At 45.1% G+C, this 14220-nt stretch overlaps 1 protein-coding gene across 1 annotated transcript in view; it reads right to left on the reverse strand.

Annotated features, from left to right (window-relative positions):
* TNRC6B (trinucleotide repeat containing adaptor 6B) overlaps positions 1 to 14220 on the reverse strand; it is an 814361-nt gene that overhangs the window by 85303 nt on the left and 714838 nt on the right.

The raw sequence follows: 14220 nt of genomic DNA on the forward strand, positions 1-14220 counted from the left end.
GCAAGATCATTTCTAAGCGATTTATAAAAGATACTAAACATCTAAAATTAAATTTCCTTTATAGTCTTGAGTAAGCATCTAGGTCAGTGGTTCTCAACTCCTGTCCTGCCAGATTTTAAGTATTACCCTGGAGAGGTGCAGACTAGAATACTGCAATCACTGAGCAGCAAATGAGATCACCTGTGATGTATTTCTGTTATCTTGCAAACCTGGCCTGTTACTGGGTCCTGAGAACATGTGTTGAGAACCACTGATCTAGGCAAAAGGAAAAAAACAAAAAGAAAAAAAAAACAAAAAACAAACAAACCATGGTCTGGAGGACCCCGAGGGATGTGCAATAAGTGGCAAAAGGGATGTAGAAAACTTGTCTAGCTGCATGGAAGGTCAGCAGTCACTCTCCAGGAACACTCACCCACATTTTATTTCTCAACTTTGCACGCTTTCTGGAATATCAGCATGTGAGAGGGTGTGAACATCTCAGTCTACATGGGAAAATGTTTGTGCGCAAACTATCAGCAGAGGAATGTGCATGATTTTGATTGTGCATGATTTATTGTTATAAGGCTGAACGCTGTGAAAAATAAAAATAAAGAGCTACCCCTGCAATGCAAGGGTTAAATGCTTGTTCATGTCTGGAATGGTACCAGCTGATTGGAGAAAAGCCAATGTAGCACCAATATTTAAAAAGGGCCCAAAATACATCCCTGGGAATTACAGACCAGTTAGCCTAACATCAATAGTATGTAAAATCTTGGAGGGGATGATAAGGGACTATATACAAGATTTTAGTAATAAGAACGATATCATTAGCAGTAATCAGCATGGATTCATGAAGAATCGTTCTTGCCAAACCAATCTATTAACCTTCTATGAGGAGGGGAGTTGCCATCTAGATAAAGGAAGGCCCGTAGACGTGGTGTATCTAGATTTTGCAAAAGCATTTGACACAGTTCCCCATAAACGTTTACTGTACAAAATAGGGTCCGTTGGCATGGACCATAGGGTGAGTACCTGGATCGAAAACTGGCTACAAGGGCGTGTTCAGAGGGTGGTGATAAATGGGGAGTACTCAGAATGGTCAGGGGTGGGTAGTGGGGTTCCCCAGGGTTCTGTGCTGGGACCAATCCTATTTAATTTGTTTATAAACGATCTGGAGGATGGGATAAACAGTTCAATCTCTGTATTTGCAGACGATACTAAGCTAAGCAGGGCAATAACTTCTCCGCAGGATGTGGAAACCTTGCAAAAAGACCTGAACAAATTAATGGGGTGGGCGACTACATGGCAAATGAGGTTCAATGTAGAAAAATGTAAAATAATGCATTTGGGTGGCAAAAATATGAATGCAATCTATACACTGGGGGGAGAACCTCTGGGGGAAACTAGGATGGAAAAGGACCTGGGGGTCCTAGTAGATGATAGGCTCAGCAATGGCATGCAATGCCAAGCTGCTGCTAATAAGGCAAACAGAATATTGGCATGTATTAAAAGGGGGATCAACTCCAGAGATAAAACGGTAATTCTCCCGCTCTACAAGACTCTGGTCCGGCCGCACCTGGAGTATGCTGTCCAGTTCTGGGCACCAGTCCTCAGGAAGGATGTACTGGAAATGGAGCGAGTACAAAGAAGGGCAACAAAGCTAATAAAGGGTCTGGAGGATCTTAGTTATGAGGAAAGGTTGCGAGCGTTGAACTTATTCTCTCTGGAGAAGAGACGCTTGAGAGGGGATATGATTTCAATTTACAAATACTGTACTGGTGACCCCACAATAGGGATAAAACTTTTTCGCAGAAGAGTGTTTAATAAGACTCGGGGCCACTCATTACAATTAGAAGAAAAGAGGTTTAACCTTAAACTATGTAGAGGGTTCTTTACTGTAAGAGCGGTAAGGATGTGGAATTCCCTTCCACAGGCGGTGGTCTCAGCGGGGAGCATTGATAGCTTCAAGAAACTATTAGATAATCACCTGAATGACCGCAACATACAGGGATATGTAAGGTAATACTGACACATAATCACACACATAGGTTGGACTTGATGGACGTGTGTCTTTTTTCAACCTCACCTACTATGTAACTATGTAACTATGTCTAGGGTACTAGTAACAAGGACTTTTACTTATCTAATCCCTTGTTCTCCCAGCAACTGGCACTCTACATTTCCAAATGATACTCTGGCTTGTGGGCGGTCCCGCAGTGTTCTCGCATACAATGCAGGGCTACTGGCCTGCTGCATTGTACTCCATGAAATCAGAATGTCTGCAAACAGTTGGAATGCATTAGAGAAGAGGCTGCAGGGGCCAGTCAAATTGCTTGGTGGAATCCTGCAGGGGTGAGGGAATAGGTATGGAGGAGTCTTTACTTGAACCTCAAGCATACACAAGCATTATATCAATGCAGTGCAGTGGTAGCCCCTATTGCAAGGAAGTCAACCCCCCCCCCCCCCGCACCCAACATTCAGCTTCAACGTACATATTTTTGTACTTTGCAATTTAGTATAGCAGGCCAAACAGAAGCCACAGATGAATCGCTGGACCTCCTAGGAGGGAAGCACAAAGTGTGTGCTTCAATGCAATTCAATCTTTAAATCTGAAATTCATGTAAATATAAAAACACTCTTAATTCAATCATACTGTATATTGATTAAAAAATATAGGATTTTTAACTTAATGAAAATCCTTTTCTTGTAGTTCATTAAGGGAGTTACGATATGCAGAGACAACTGTGTTTTATTGCTGCTTACAGGGGAATTTCACACTGGCACACAAAACATGTTAGGCATGATAGCTCTTCCCACTGCCCCACATGCCTGTATTTTGTGGCAAAGCAATAGAAGAGTGGAACACACAGAGGAAAAGGACCTGTGTTCCCTAATGAAAAGGATGTTACGTTAAAGTGGAGGTCCTCCCTGAAAAAAAAAATTGCACAAAAAAAACCTAAAAAAATGGAGGAAAAGAAAAAAAAAATTTTTTCTACTTACGTGAAATGGCTGTTGCTAGACAATCTTCCTAATCTGCCTCTTCCTACGCCTTGGTGATGTTGCCTCTTCTCCTTCCCGCGTTGTCTTCTAGGGAATGGGGCGCGGTGTGTTATGGGAACTGTGTGTGTCCCACAACACATCGCGTCCCATTCACAAAGCGCTGCGCGACTCGCGCATGTGCAGTAGGAAAACGGGCAGTGAAGCCGTAAGGCTCCACTGCCTGTTTCCCTTAGTTAGGATGGCGGTGCCGGGAGCCGAGGGACGGGTCAGCCTCGGGCGGCCGACATCGCGGGCACCCAGGACAGGTAAGTACTTAAAGTCAGCAGCTACAGTGTTTGTAGCTGCTGACTTTTAAATTTTTTTTTTTACAGCCGGAATCCCGCTTTAAGTTAAAATCCTCTTTTCTTAATCATTCATTAAGGGACACAGGATCAGATGTTCAGAGATATCAGTTGGACTGCTTTTGGGCATTCCAGTTATGTGGGCAACAGCAAACAAAACATCAACAGGCCAACAGAATTCAGTAGTGAAAAAAAAAAAAAAAAAAAACTTGGGCTGTTTGCAGCACAACTGCCTGAAGGACCTTACATCTGAGGTCTGAACATTCAAAACTTAGAGAATGTGAGAACTGAAGATTAGATGGCAGCCTTGCAAATCTGGGAAACAGATGCCTGGCTCCCAAGAGACACTAATTGATTTAGTAAAAGGGAAAGGTGGAAACTTATCCTTATGCTTGTGTGCTTGAATAAAAACCTGCCTAAGGCATCCAGAGACTACCAGTGAAGCAGTCAGTCCCCGGCAGGGACCTTGAAGAAAGACAAGAGTCAGGCTGTCTGAGGTGAGGTGGCAGAGAGAAATAGACACGAACAGTCTACACTTCATCTAGGCAATGGAGGGGAGATCGCCTTAGGATGTCTGGGGGCAGGACAGAGAGATTGAGGAAAGATTCCTTAGTTAAGGTGCAAAGTATAAACCACCTTGGCAAATACATGCCTAAGCTGAAGTTTATAGAGTTAGGACTGCAGTATACTGGAGGTCCTGTAACGTGGCCTGTGCAGCTTATGCATGCATTTGCCAATGGGTGCAAATTAAATCCTTTGTTTTTAATGTGAATTGGTAGACAGGGTCAATTCGGTTTGTTGCTGGCTGGCTGCAATCCTGATGGCATGTTTCCATATCCACTTACTGGAGGGAGTTAAATGTTTTTATTTTTTTTTATTTTTTAATCCCCTGAAGCACCGTCAGATCTATCTGTTAACACAGGGGTTAGAGTGATCTGGTGAGGAGCTACAGTGTGTTGTATGACCTGGGTGTACTCTTCATTGGTTTGGTTTCTTGGTCACGGATTTTCGTTTGAGCACATAGTGGTGTTTTATATATTGGATTAAGAAGGTTCTTTTACCACAAATGTAATATTTGTGTTTTTTCTAGCACTGCACTTCTTTTATATATAAAATTCTAGGTGACAGTCCAGACTGGATTGAAGGAATATCAAAAATCCCTGCAAAGATTTGTCTTGCCTTCCACCATGCAAAATAGGCTTTCCATGTGCAATGGTACACCTGGAGAGAGGTGGACTTTCTTAGTCTTTAGGAATGTAGGTGTAACAGAGCTATATAGGCCCCTATCTCAGAACTTGGTCTTCAACAGCTAAACCATCAAAGCCAATGACTGAAGCAGGATATTAAACCAGTCCTTGGGACAGGAGGTCCAGCAGACCCGGGAGGACCCACAGAGCATTTGCTAGGACTCAAGGTCTGAGTACCACATTCTCCAGGGCCAGTTCATTGCACTGATTGAGAATCACTGGGATGCCCTCCTTCACAGAGCACACAATGAAGAAGCTACAGAGGAGGAAAAGCATAGTTTGAATTGCTCCCAGTGAGTCACAAGAGCATCCACTGCTAGAAGTTTGCTGAGTATGGAGACAAATTTGTTCAGTTTGTTGCTGAAACTGAATGCCAGGACAGCCACATCCTACATGCCCTACCTGCAGCCCGGGATCTAGAAAGACCTATAGGTAAAGAAACCACTCTCCAGAGTCCAGATGCTGACATATGAAAAAAATCCATCTGCCAATTGTCTTGAATGAGAACAGCCAGCAAAGATAGGAACATGACCAAGCCAAGCCAAAATCAGGTCTGGTTCTCTTTGAGCTGAAGGTTTTCCGGTTCCTTCACGATAGCTGTACACTACTACTATGGCGTTGTTTGACCTGGAGGAGAAAGGACCAGTGATGAAAGCACAATCAGATTGCCCAAAACTCCAGCACGTTGATTGGAAGACAACTGACTCCAAGGTTGGATTTGTGTGCCACCAGGCCAGAGGTATTCTGGTCTTGAGAGATAAGTGTATTTGGAAGATCCAGAGACTGAGCTTTCTAGTACTATGCAGCTGGAATGTTGAGCTTCAAGAGCCAAGAGTGAAATCGGGCATAGGGGAGCATGTCAAAGGAGGCCACCTTCAGATTCAGAAACCTCATGCAGAAACAGAGGGTTGAATGGTTCCTGGAGTGTCTGAATACGGGAAAGGAGAGTCAGGAACTTGTGGACATTGACCAATAAGAATTGTGCCAACTGTTCCATCAGCAGGAGGTCCTCCAGATATCGCACAATAGGAATGCGTTCCGGATGAAGCAAAGAAAGTACTGGGGCTAGCAGCTTGGTAATTACAAAAGGAGTGGATAACAGCCTAAAAGGGAAGGTCAACAAAATGGAAGGCTCCATTCACACCTGGGTGTCCCGGAATTGCGGGCTGAATCGGGCAATTCTGCCTGCGACTTCAGAATCATGGCAAAATGCAGGACGCGTTTGCGATGCCATTATTTCTTAGTGGCACCCCAATTGCGGTGCAATTTGCCGCGGTTGTAGCGTGATAAATCGCACTGCAATCCCGGCAAATCACAACATGCAAAGCTTGTTGCTCAAAAAGGAGCAGGCGCTCCTTTTGGGAGACAGCCTCGCACGTTGCGAATTGTTGCTATTGCAGTGAGATTTATCATGCTACAACCGCGGCAAATTGCACTTGCTGTTGATGGGTCTCAGACGTAAGTACACCTTATTTCATCTTAAATTGCCTACTTAATAAACCTTAGGGCCTGCTATTAGGAACACCGTCTACCCCACTTTATTACAAATTTTGGATTCTAACTCCTTCCCTTTGAGCCACAGTCAGCTTTATCTGAGCTGTAGTACCCCACAATTTTTGCTCTGTTAAGATATCTGCCTCACCATTATAAGCTTACCAGGTGGTCTGGTTGACATTACAGGCTGATTTGAAGCGGAGCTGGTTCCCCACCCTGGGCATCCCTGAGATTGGACGGGTAGCCTTGAATGGGTGTAAACTAGCTTTACTATCAGGCCAGATTATGCTCTCCCTATTATGTTATTCATGACATTTAGAGAACTTTCCGCTCAGTGCTTAAAGTGATTGAAGGGTCATTTTTTTTTTTTAAATAACAAAAACATATCATACTTACCTCCACTGTGCAGCTCGTTTTGCACAGAGTGGCCCTGAACCTACTCTTCTGGGGTCCCTCCCTGGCTCCTCCCCGCATCAGATAACCCCCTAGGAGAAGCGCTCTCCCGGGGGATTACCTTGTGGGCGCGCTGCCGATTCCAGCATTCAGTGTCCATAGAAGTCGAATGCAGGACTCGGCCCCACCCCCCGCGTCATTGGATTTGATTGACAGCTGCGGGAGCCAATGGCTGCGCTGCTATCAATCTATCCAATCAAGAGCCAGGAGCCCTTGGAGAGAGAGACAGCGCGTCCCCGCCGACTGAATGAAGGGGTTCAGGTAAGTAAAACGGGGAGGGGGGCTAGGGAGCCGTTGACTGTCAGGTGTTTTTTTACTTTAATGCATAGGATGCATTAAGGTGAAAAAACAAGAACCCCTTTACAACCCCTTTAATTTTCTACCGTTATCTATATTGTATAAAATTGTTGACCACTGCTCCCCCAATGGAGTTGGCACTTGAACGGGATCGTAGTCCTGGTCAACCTCTGACCCCCCTGTGGGCCTTTTGTCCTACTAGTTGATGCATTTATGCTTTACCAGTTTTTCATGCTTCAAGTTTTTCTTAGCCTTCCAGGGTTTTCTCTTTTGGCTCTCTTTCTCCACCAATCTCTTAAAAACTTTCTTGACCCTACCCTATTCTTTCCCCTTTTTGGAGTCCATGGGGCCTGCAGTTGAAGATGTTCTTATATGATTTGTCGCTTTTTCCGCCATGATGCCAAATTGGTTGTCTTTAAATGTTCAAGGTATGAATTTGCCCGGAGAGTGAAGGTTTTAAAATATCTTAAAAAACAGCAGATAGATATAGCATGCTTACAGGAGACACATTTTTCTTTTTTTCTCTTTTTGCCCCAGTATTTCAATGCTCAATACTCTCGTGTTTTTAGCAACTGGTCCAACTAAACAAAGAGGTGTGCTCATAGCCTTTCGCAATTTAGTTCAGTTTAGTTGCACTAAGCAGATAGACCCAAACGGCAGATATCTTCTGCTTCAAGGCTCCATTTAGCACACTGATGTTACCATTATGACCTATTACGCTCCTAACTCCAACCCAAGGCCTTTTCTAACCCATATTTGCAACTTGTTGACATCCCACCAAAGGGGTATCCTCCTTACCTTATGTCTGTGCTCACTCATTATAACTTTGGTGTCTCATTATTAAGTTGGTCGACAGCGCTGTAGGATTCCCCTCAGGCCAAATTTACAATATTATGGGTTTGAATTCTCCCTTTTTCCTATTAGGAGGGGCACCCGCCAAGGCTGCCCACTCCCACCGCTTTAATTTATTTTTGCTTTGGAGCCTTTGGCAGAAGCAGTTTGCACCCATCCAGATATAAGAGGCTTTGCTGTTGCGGGATCTGCTCATAAGATTTCTTTATTCTCCGACAACATCTTGATGACCTTAACATCCCCAGAGCAGTGATGGCGAACCTTGGCACCCCTGATTGGAACTACATTTCCCATGATGCTTATGCAATCTGCAGTGTAGCTGAGCATCAAGGGAAATGTAGTTCCAAAACATCTGGGTTCCCAAGGTTTGCCATCACTGCCGTAGAGTCTCTATGCTTAACCTATCTCTTCTAGACACTTTTTCATCCCTTTCAGGATTGTACGTCAACCCAACCAAGTCTAAAGCAATGACGGTTAATCTCTCACCCTCTGAATTGGTTGCTCTAAGAACTGCTTTCCTGTTCCAATGGCTTCCTTCTTTGCCCTACCTGGGCATCCCACTTACCCCCCAGGTAGGAAGGATTATACCAGGCCAACTTCCCACCTCTTTTCAAAAAACAAACTGACTTGCTTTCCTCTTGGTCCCATTTTCCACTGTCTTGGTTTGGCAGGATCACGGCAGTTTGCAGGTCTTACCCCCCGAAACTGTTATACTTTCTTCGAGTATTACCAGTCTCGATCCCCTCGTACATCCTATGTATCCACCAGCGCAAGCTCCTGAAATTTATTTGGGGTTCTACCCTTTCCCGAATTAGCAAACAAGTTTTATATGCTCGCAGCAACAATGGTGGCTTCTCATTCCCTAACTTGCAAGCTTATTATACGGCAGCGAACATAGCCTCATTATCCCATCTCCATGAAATGTACCAATTGCCATTGTGGGCCACCATTGATATGATGGATTATCACCCTATCCCCATTTCCTCCCTGACTTGGCTCCCTCCTATTCACCACTGACTATATTAGGGCCATGTATAATTCACTCTCTTCGTTTGCGGGATTTAGTCTAATTCTCAGCAGGTCTGATCTCTCCCCACCTACTCCTACTTCGCCTCACTCATTCCCTGATATTTCCCCCTAGCTGTGAAAACCCTTAGCAGTTTTCCTGGTGGATCAATAATGTATTAGTTGATATCCAGTCTCTGTTCACTCCCGTGAGAATCATAACATTTGAGGCTCTTAAATCCTCCCATGATATTCCACTCTGTGAACATGATAGTTATCTGCAACTTAGGCACTTTCTCCAGCAACGAATAAAATCCCGACCTACTCCATACACGTTGACCCCTTTTGAAAGCCTCTGTAGAGCCAGACCCAATTCCCCAGGCCTAATATCATTACTTTATTAATTATCTTCTCTAGGAGACCTCCAGTGCGATCCTATCATCTGCAATGGGAGAAGGAATTAGGGAAAAAGTTAGATCCGGAGGACTGGTAGATCATGACTAGGGATGGTACGAACGGACCCCTGTTCGGTTCGAACCACAACTTCCGAACACTGCAAACGTTCGGACCCGAATAACGAACCCTATTAAAGTCAATGGGACCCGAACTTCAAATATCAAAAGTGCCCATTTTGAAGGCTTAAATGCAAAAAAAAAAAAAAAAAAGTTTGTGAAAAACTTCATTTTTAAATGAGCAGTGATTTTTTAAGTGTAAGCCTAAAAAAATAGGATTTTTATAACAGCTTACCTGTAAAATACTTTTCTTTAGAGGTACATCACGGGACACAGAGCCTCAGTAATTACAGATGGGTTATAGGGTATCACTAGGTGATTGGACACTGGCACACCCTAGACAGGAAGTTCAACCCCCTATATAACCCCTCCCTTACTGGGAGTGCCTCAGTTTTGTAGCAAAGCAATATAAGTGTTATTAGAAAAGGGGAGGGACCTCTGTGTCCCGTGATGTACCTCAAAAGAAAAGGATTTTACAGGTAAGCTGTTATAAAAATCCTATTTTCTTTCTCGTACATCATGGGACACAGAGCCTCAGTAATTACTGATGGGATGTCCCAGAGCAATGCTATCTGAGTAGGGTGTATTCAGACCTGAGGACCTCGTACTGCTGCCTGCAGCACACTACGCCCAAAGGCGATATCCTCATGCCTTCTTACATCCACCTGATAAAATCTGGTGAATGTATGGCCTGAAGACCAGGTTGTGGCCTTACAGATTTGATCCATAGAGGCCTGGTGTTGCACTGCCCACAAAGCACTAATAGCCCTTGTGGAGTGTGCCTTAATTTGAAAAGGCGGAATTTTCTGTTTCAAACCATAAGCTTGAACAATAACTTGCCGAATCCATTTCGAAATGGTAGATTTCGACGGTGCCTGTCCTCTATTAGGCCCTTCTGGCAATACAAACAAAACATCCGTTTTGCGAATTTGAGAGGTCGCTTCCAGATAGGCTTTGACTTCTCTCACTACATCCAAAGAATGTAGTGACCTTTCTTCTGTAGAACAGGGATCTGGAAAAAAGGAAGGCAGAGCAATATCTTGGTTTAGATGAAAACCTGAAACCACCTTTGGTAGAAAGCTAGAATGAGGGCGCAATACCACTCTATCCTTGTGCATGATTAAATAAGGCTCTTTACAGGAAAGAGCTAATTCTGATACTCTTCTAGCAGAAGAAATGGCTACCAGAAAGTTAACTTCCTTGTCAACAGGACCAAGGGAATTTGACGTATTGGTTCAAAAGGCTGTTTCTGTAAAACTGACAGAGCCAAATTCAAGTCCCAGGGGTTTAGGGGCGCCTTAACCGGAGGATTAAGGCGCGTTACCCCCCGTATAAAGCTTCGGACCAAAGAATGCAAAGCAAGCGGCCGTTGAAACAATACTGATAAGGCCGTGGCCTGGCCCTTGATGGTACTCAAGGCCAGCTTCATTTCTAACCCCCTTTGCAGAAAGTCAAGAATTCTACCCATGACATATTTTCTGGGATGCCAACCCCTGGATTCACACCAGGAGACATAAGCTTTCCAGACTCTATGATAAATCATTCTGGAAGCTGCCTTCCTTGCATTAATCAAGGTAGAAATCACAGGGCCTGAAAGCCCACGACTCTTCAGAGCGTGGGTTTTAATAGCCAAACTGTCAAATTTAGCATTTGTAAGGCAGGATGGAACACTGGACCTTGGGATAACAGGTCTGGACTTGACGGTAGGGTCCAGAGGAAACCTACTGTCATTTTTACTATTTCTGCATACCAAGCTCTTCTGGGCCATGCTGGGGCCACCAGAAGTACCGACTTCTTTTCCTGCCTGATCCTGCAAAGAAGTCATGGCAGTAGCAGAATAGGAGGGAATGCATAAATCAGTGAGAACCGATGTCACGGAGTCACCAACGCATCTGTCCCGCATGCAAGAGGATCCCTTGTTCTTGACACAAAATTTTCGATCTTGTTGTTGAACCTCGACGCAAAGAGATCTACATCCGGAACCCCCCATCTTTGGCATATGGCCCAGAAAACGTCGGGGTGAAGAGACCATTCCCCTGGGACTAACTGCCGGCGACTCAAGTAGTCCGCCTGCCAGTTCTCTATCCCCGGAATGAAGATTGCCGATATGCATGGCACATGCTTTTCTGCCCAGATTGAGATCTGGTATACTTCTCCCTGAGCTGCACGACTCCTGGTGCCTCCTTGGTCATAGATATAAGCCACTGCTGTGGCATTGTCGGACTGGATCTTGACAGGGCAACCCTGTAACCTGAGTGTCCAGGCCTTTAGGGCTAGATATGCCGCACGGATCTCCAGAACGTTGAGCTGAGCAAGGTCCTCTCGGTATTGGACCATCTCCCTTGGACAGTTGACTGTTCCAGAACTGCTCCCCAAGCCGAAAGACTGGCATCCGTTGTTACCACTGTCCAGGTATCTGGTAAAAAGGATTTTCCTTTTTGCAGATTTTCGGGTATCAACCACCAGCTGAGGCTCTGACGCACTGTAGGAGACAGACACATCGGAAAATCTAAAGCCTGAACCTTCTTGATCCAGGCAGACAGGATACTGTATTGCAGCAGTCTCGAATGAAACTGAGCATAGGGAACTGCTTTGAATGAAGCCACCATCTTTCCCAGCAGCCTCATACAAAGGCGAATAGAGGGACCCTTCTTTGCCCTGACTACCTGAATCAGTTCTTTTATGGCACTGATCTTTGCCTGGGGTAAAGATACCTTCTTCTGGCTTGTATCTATGACCAGACCCAAATACTCTAGTCTTCTTACTGGTTTTAAAAAAGACTTCTCTAAGTTGAGGACCCAACCTAGGTATTCCAGGTAGTTGACTGTGGTGACCAAGTTTTGGTCCAAGCGAGCTACCAACCAGTCTATCAAGAGCAGATTGTCTAGGTATGCTATTACCATTATACCTTGGGCCCTTAATCTGGCCAGCGGAGGGGCCAAGATTTTTGTAAACACCTAAGGTGCAGTAGCTAGCCCGAAAGGCAGAGCTATAAACTGAAAGTGGCGTTTTTCTACTTCAAAACGCAGGTACTTTTGATGAGCAGGGAAAACAGGTACATGCAGGTACACATCCTTGATGTCTATTGATGCCAGAAGTTCTTCTCCTTGTAGGATGGAGACTACCGATCGGATCGATTCCATGCGAAAGGACCGTATCTTTAGGAATCAGTTTAGATCCTTGAGCTCTAGAATGGGTCTGACATCTCCATTTGGTTTTGGAACCGTGAAAAGGTTTGAATAAAACCCTAATCCCTGCTCTTGCGTGGTAACAAGCATGATAACTTTCTGCGACAATAGTCACTCCAACGCTAGAAAGAGAGACGACTTTTTCTTTGGGTCTCTGGGAACATTTCATCTGAGGAAACGAGCAGAGGGGAATTCTCGGAACTCTAATTTGTAACTTAGATGTGGAGATCACCCATCTGTCCTGGAAATCCTCCTGCCAGAGCCTTGAGAACTGTAACAGTCTTCCTTCATAAAGAGGCTTTAGTGTTTTGTCTAGTAGGCTTCCTCCCCCAGGACTTCTTTTGTCCCTGGGGTTGACTCTGAGATTTATTTCTTGAGCCTGACGGAGGAGGCTGTCGCGACTGCCTGGAGGCTGATGCCCCTGGCACTGGGGACAGGGCACAGGGCACATTTAAAAGAGGGACGTTTACTCCTTTTCTTAACTGGCAAGAGTGTGCTTTTCCCACTAGAGATCTTTTGGATATAATTGTCCAAATCCTCTCCAAACAGCCTTGCACCACGAAAGGGAAATCCAGCCAGAAGCTTCTTACATGGTGCTTCGGCTGACCAATTTTTCAACCATTAGATTCTACGCATATGCACCAACCCAAGCATAAGGCGAGAGGTCTGAAGGATAGAATCTCTGATTGCATCAACTGCAAAACACAAAGCCGCTGGTAGGTTGGCAAACACCCAGGCTTGCTGTTCAGGTAAAACTTTGAGGACCTGTTTAACATGGTCTCTCAAGTATTGACAAACTCCGATTGCTGCCACTGCAGGTTGAGCTACTGAACCTGCCAAGGAGAAAACATTTTTTAACAGGAATTCCAATTTCTTATCAGTTGGACCCCTGAGCATCTGAGCGTTGTCAACAGGACAAGTCAGACTTTTATTTACGGAGGAAATGGCGGCGTCAATTGCCGGTATATCCCACATCTTTGTAAAATTTTCCTCCATAGGATAAAGTGTTGAAAACTTTTTAGGAGGAAAAAAATGTTTAACTGGGTGATCCCACTCAGAATAAATATGCTTTTCCAGTAAACTATGAACCGGAAAGGCATGTGTAGTTTGAGGAGGCTTCAGTGAACCCAAACAAGAAGAGGGTTCTTCAACTGACTCAGATACGGGTAACCTAAATGTGGAGCAGACCAATCCAGCAAGAATTTGCCCCAGCAACTTCTCCTCCTGAGACGCTGAAGAGGGCCCTTCTCCACTTGATTCCTCAGAAGAGGAGTCATCAGTTACCTCCCGATCCTCTAAGGGGGATTCCTCTCCTTTTTCCCCAGAGTTCCTCTATTTGAGGGTCCTGGGTGGCAGAGGGGGACCTAGTGCGTTTTCTTCCACTGAGTGAAGATGCAATTAAGGCCACTTACTCCTGAGTAATGTATACAGGGGCTGAAGTGCCAGAAGCAGTTGCAGCCCCTGACCCCGACGGCTCACCCTGACCAGCTTTCCCAGGCCCTTCGGGGGGGAAGAAGGGGGTTCCTCAGAGCCTGAGGGAGATCCCTTAGAGCTCCTATCTTTTGGGGTATTTGTACCTCTTCTGCCCATAGAGCAAAACAACAACGGCAGAGGCACTACCAGAATGCACTGACTGCTGAGCAATGTAGTTCAGCAACTGCCGCTGCTACCAAGTCTCAGTCTGGTGCACAGATAAATGTTGCCTGGGAATGCCTGTGTCCCCCACACTCACATGCGCCCGTCTGCTCTGTGTCCCTCTATAAGCCATGTGCATCTGAAAAAGAGTGCACTTTATAGCCTGTGTGCAGCCTGCAATGTGGGTGCCTAACCACGCTGATGTTGCGTTAATGCT

The sequence above is a fragment of the Aquarana catesbeiana genome, linkage group LG07, assembly GCF_042186555.1.
Source record: "Aquarana catesbeiana isolate 2022-GZ linkage group LG07, ASM4218655v1, whole genome shotgun sequence".
Classification (NCBI taxonomy): domain Eukaryota; kingdom Metazoa; phylum Chordata; class Amphibia; order Anura; family Ranidae; genus Aquarana; species Aquarana catesbeiana.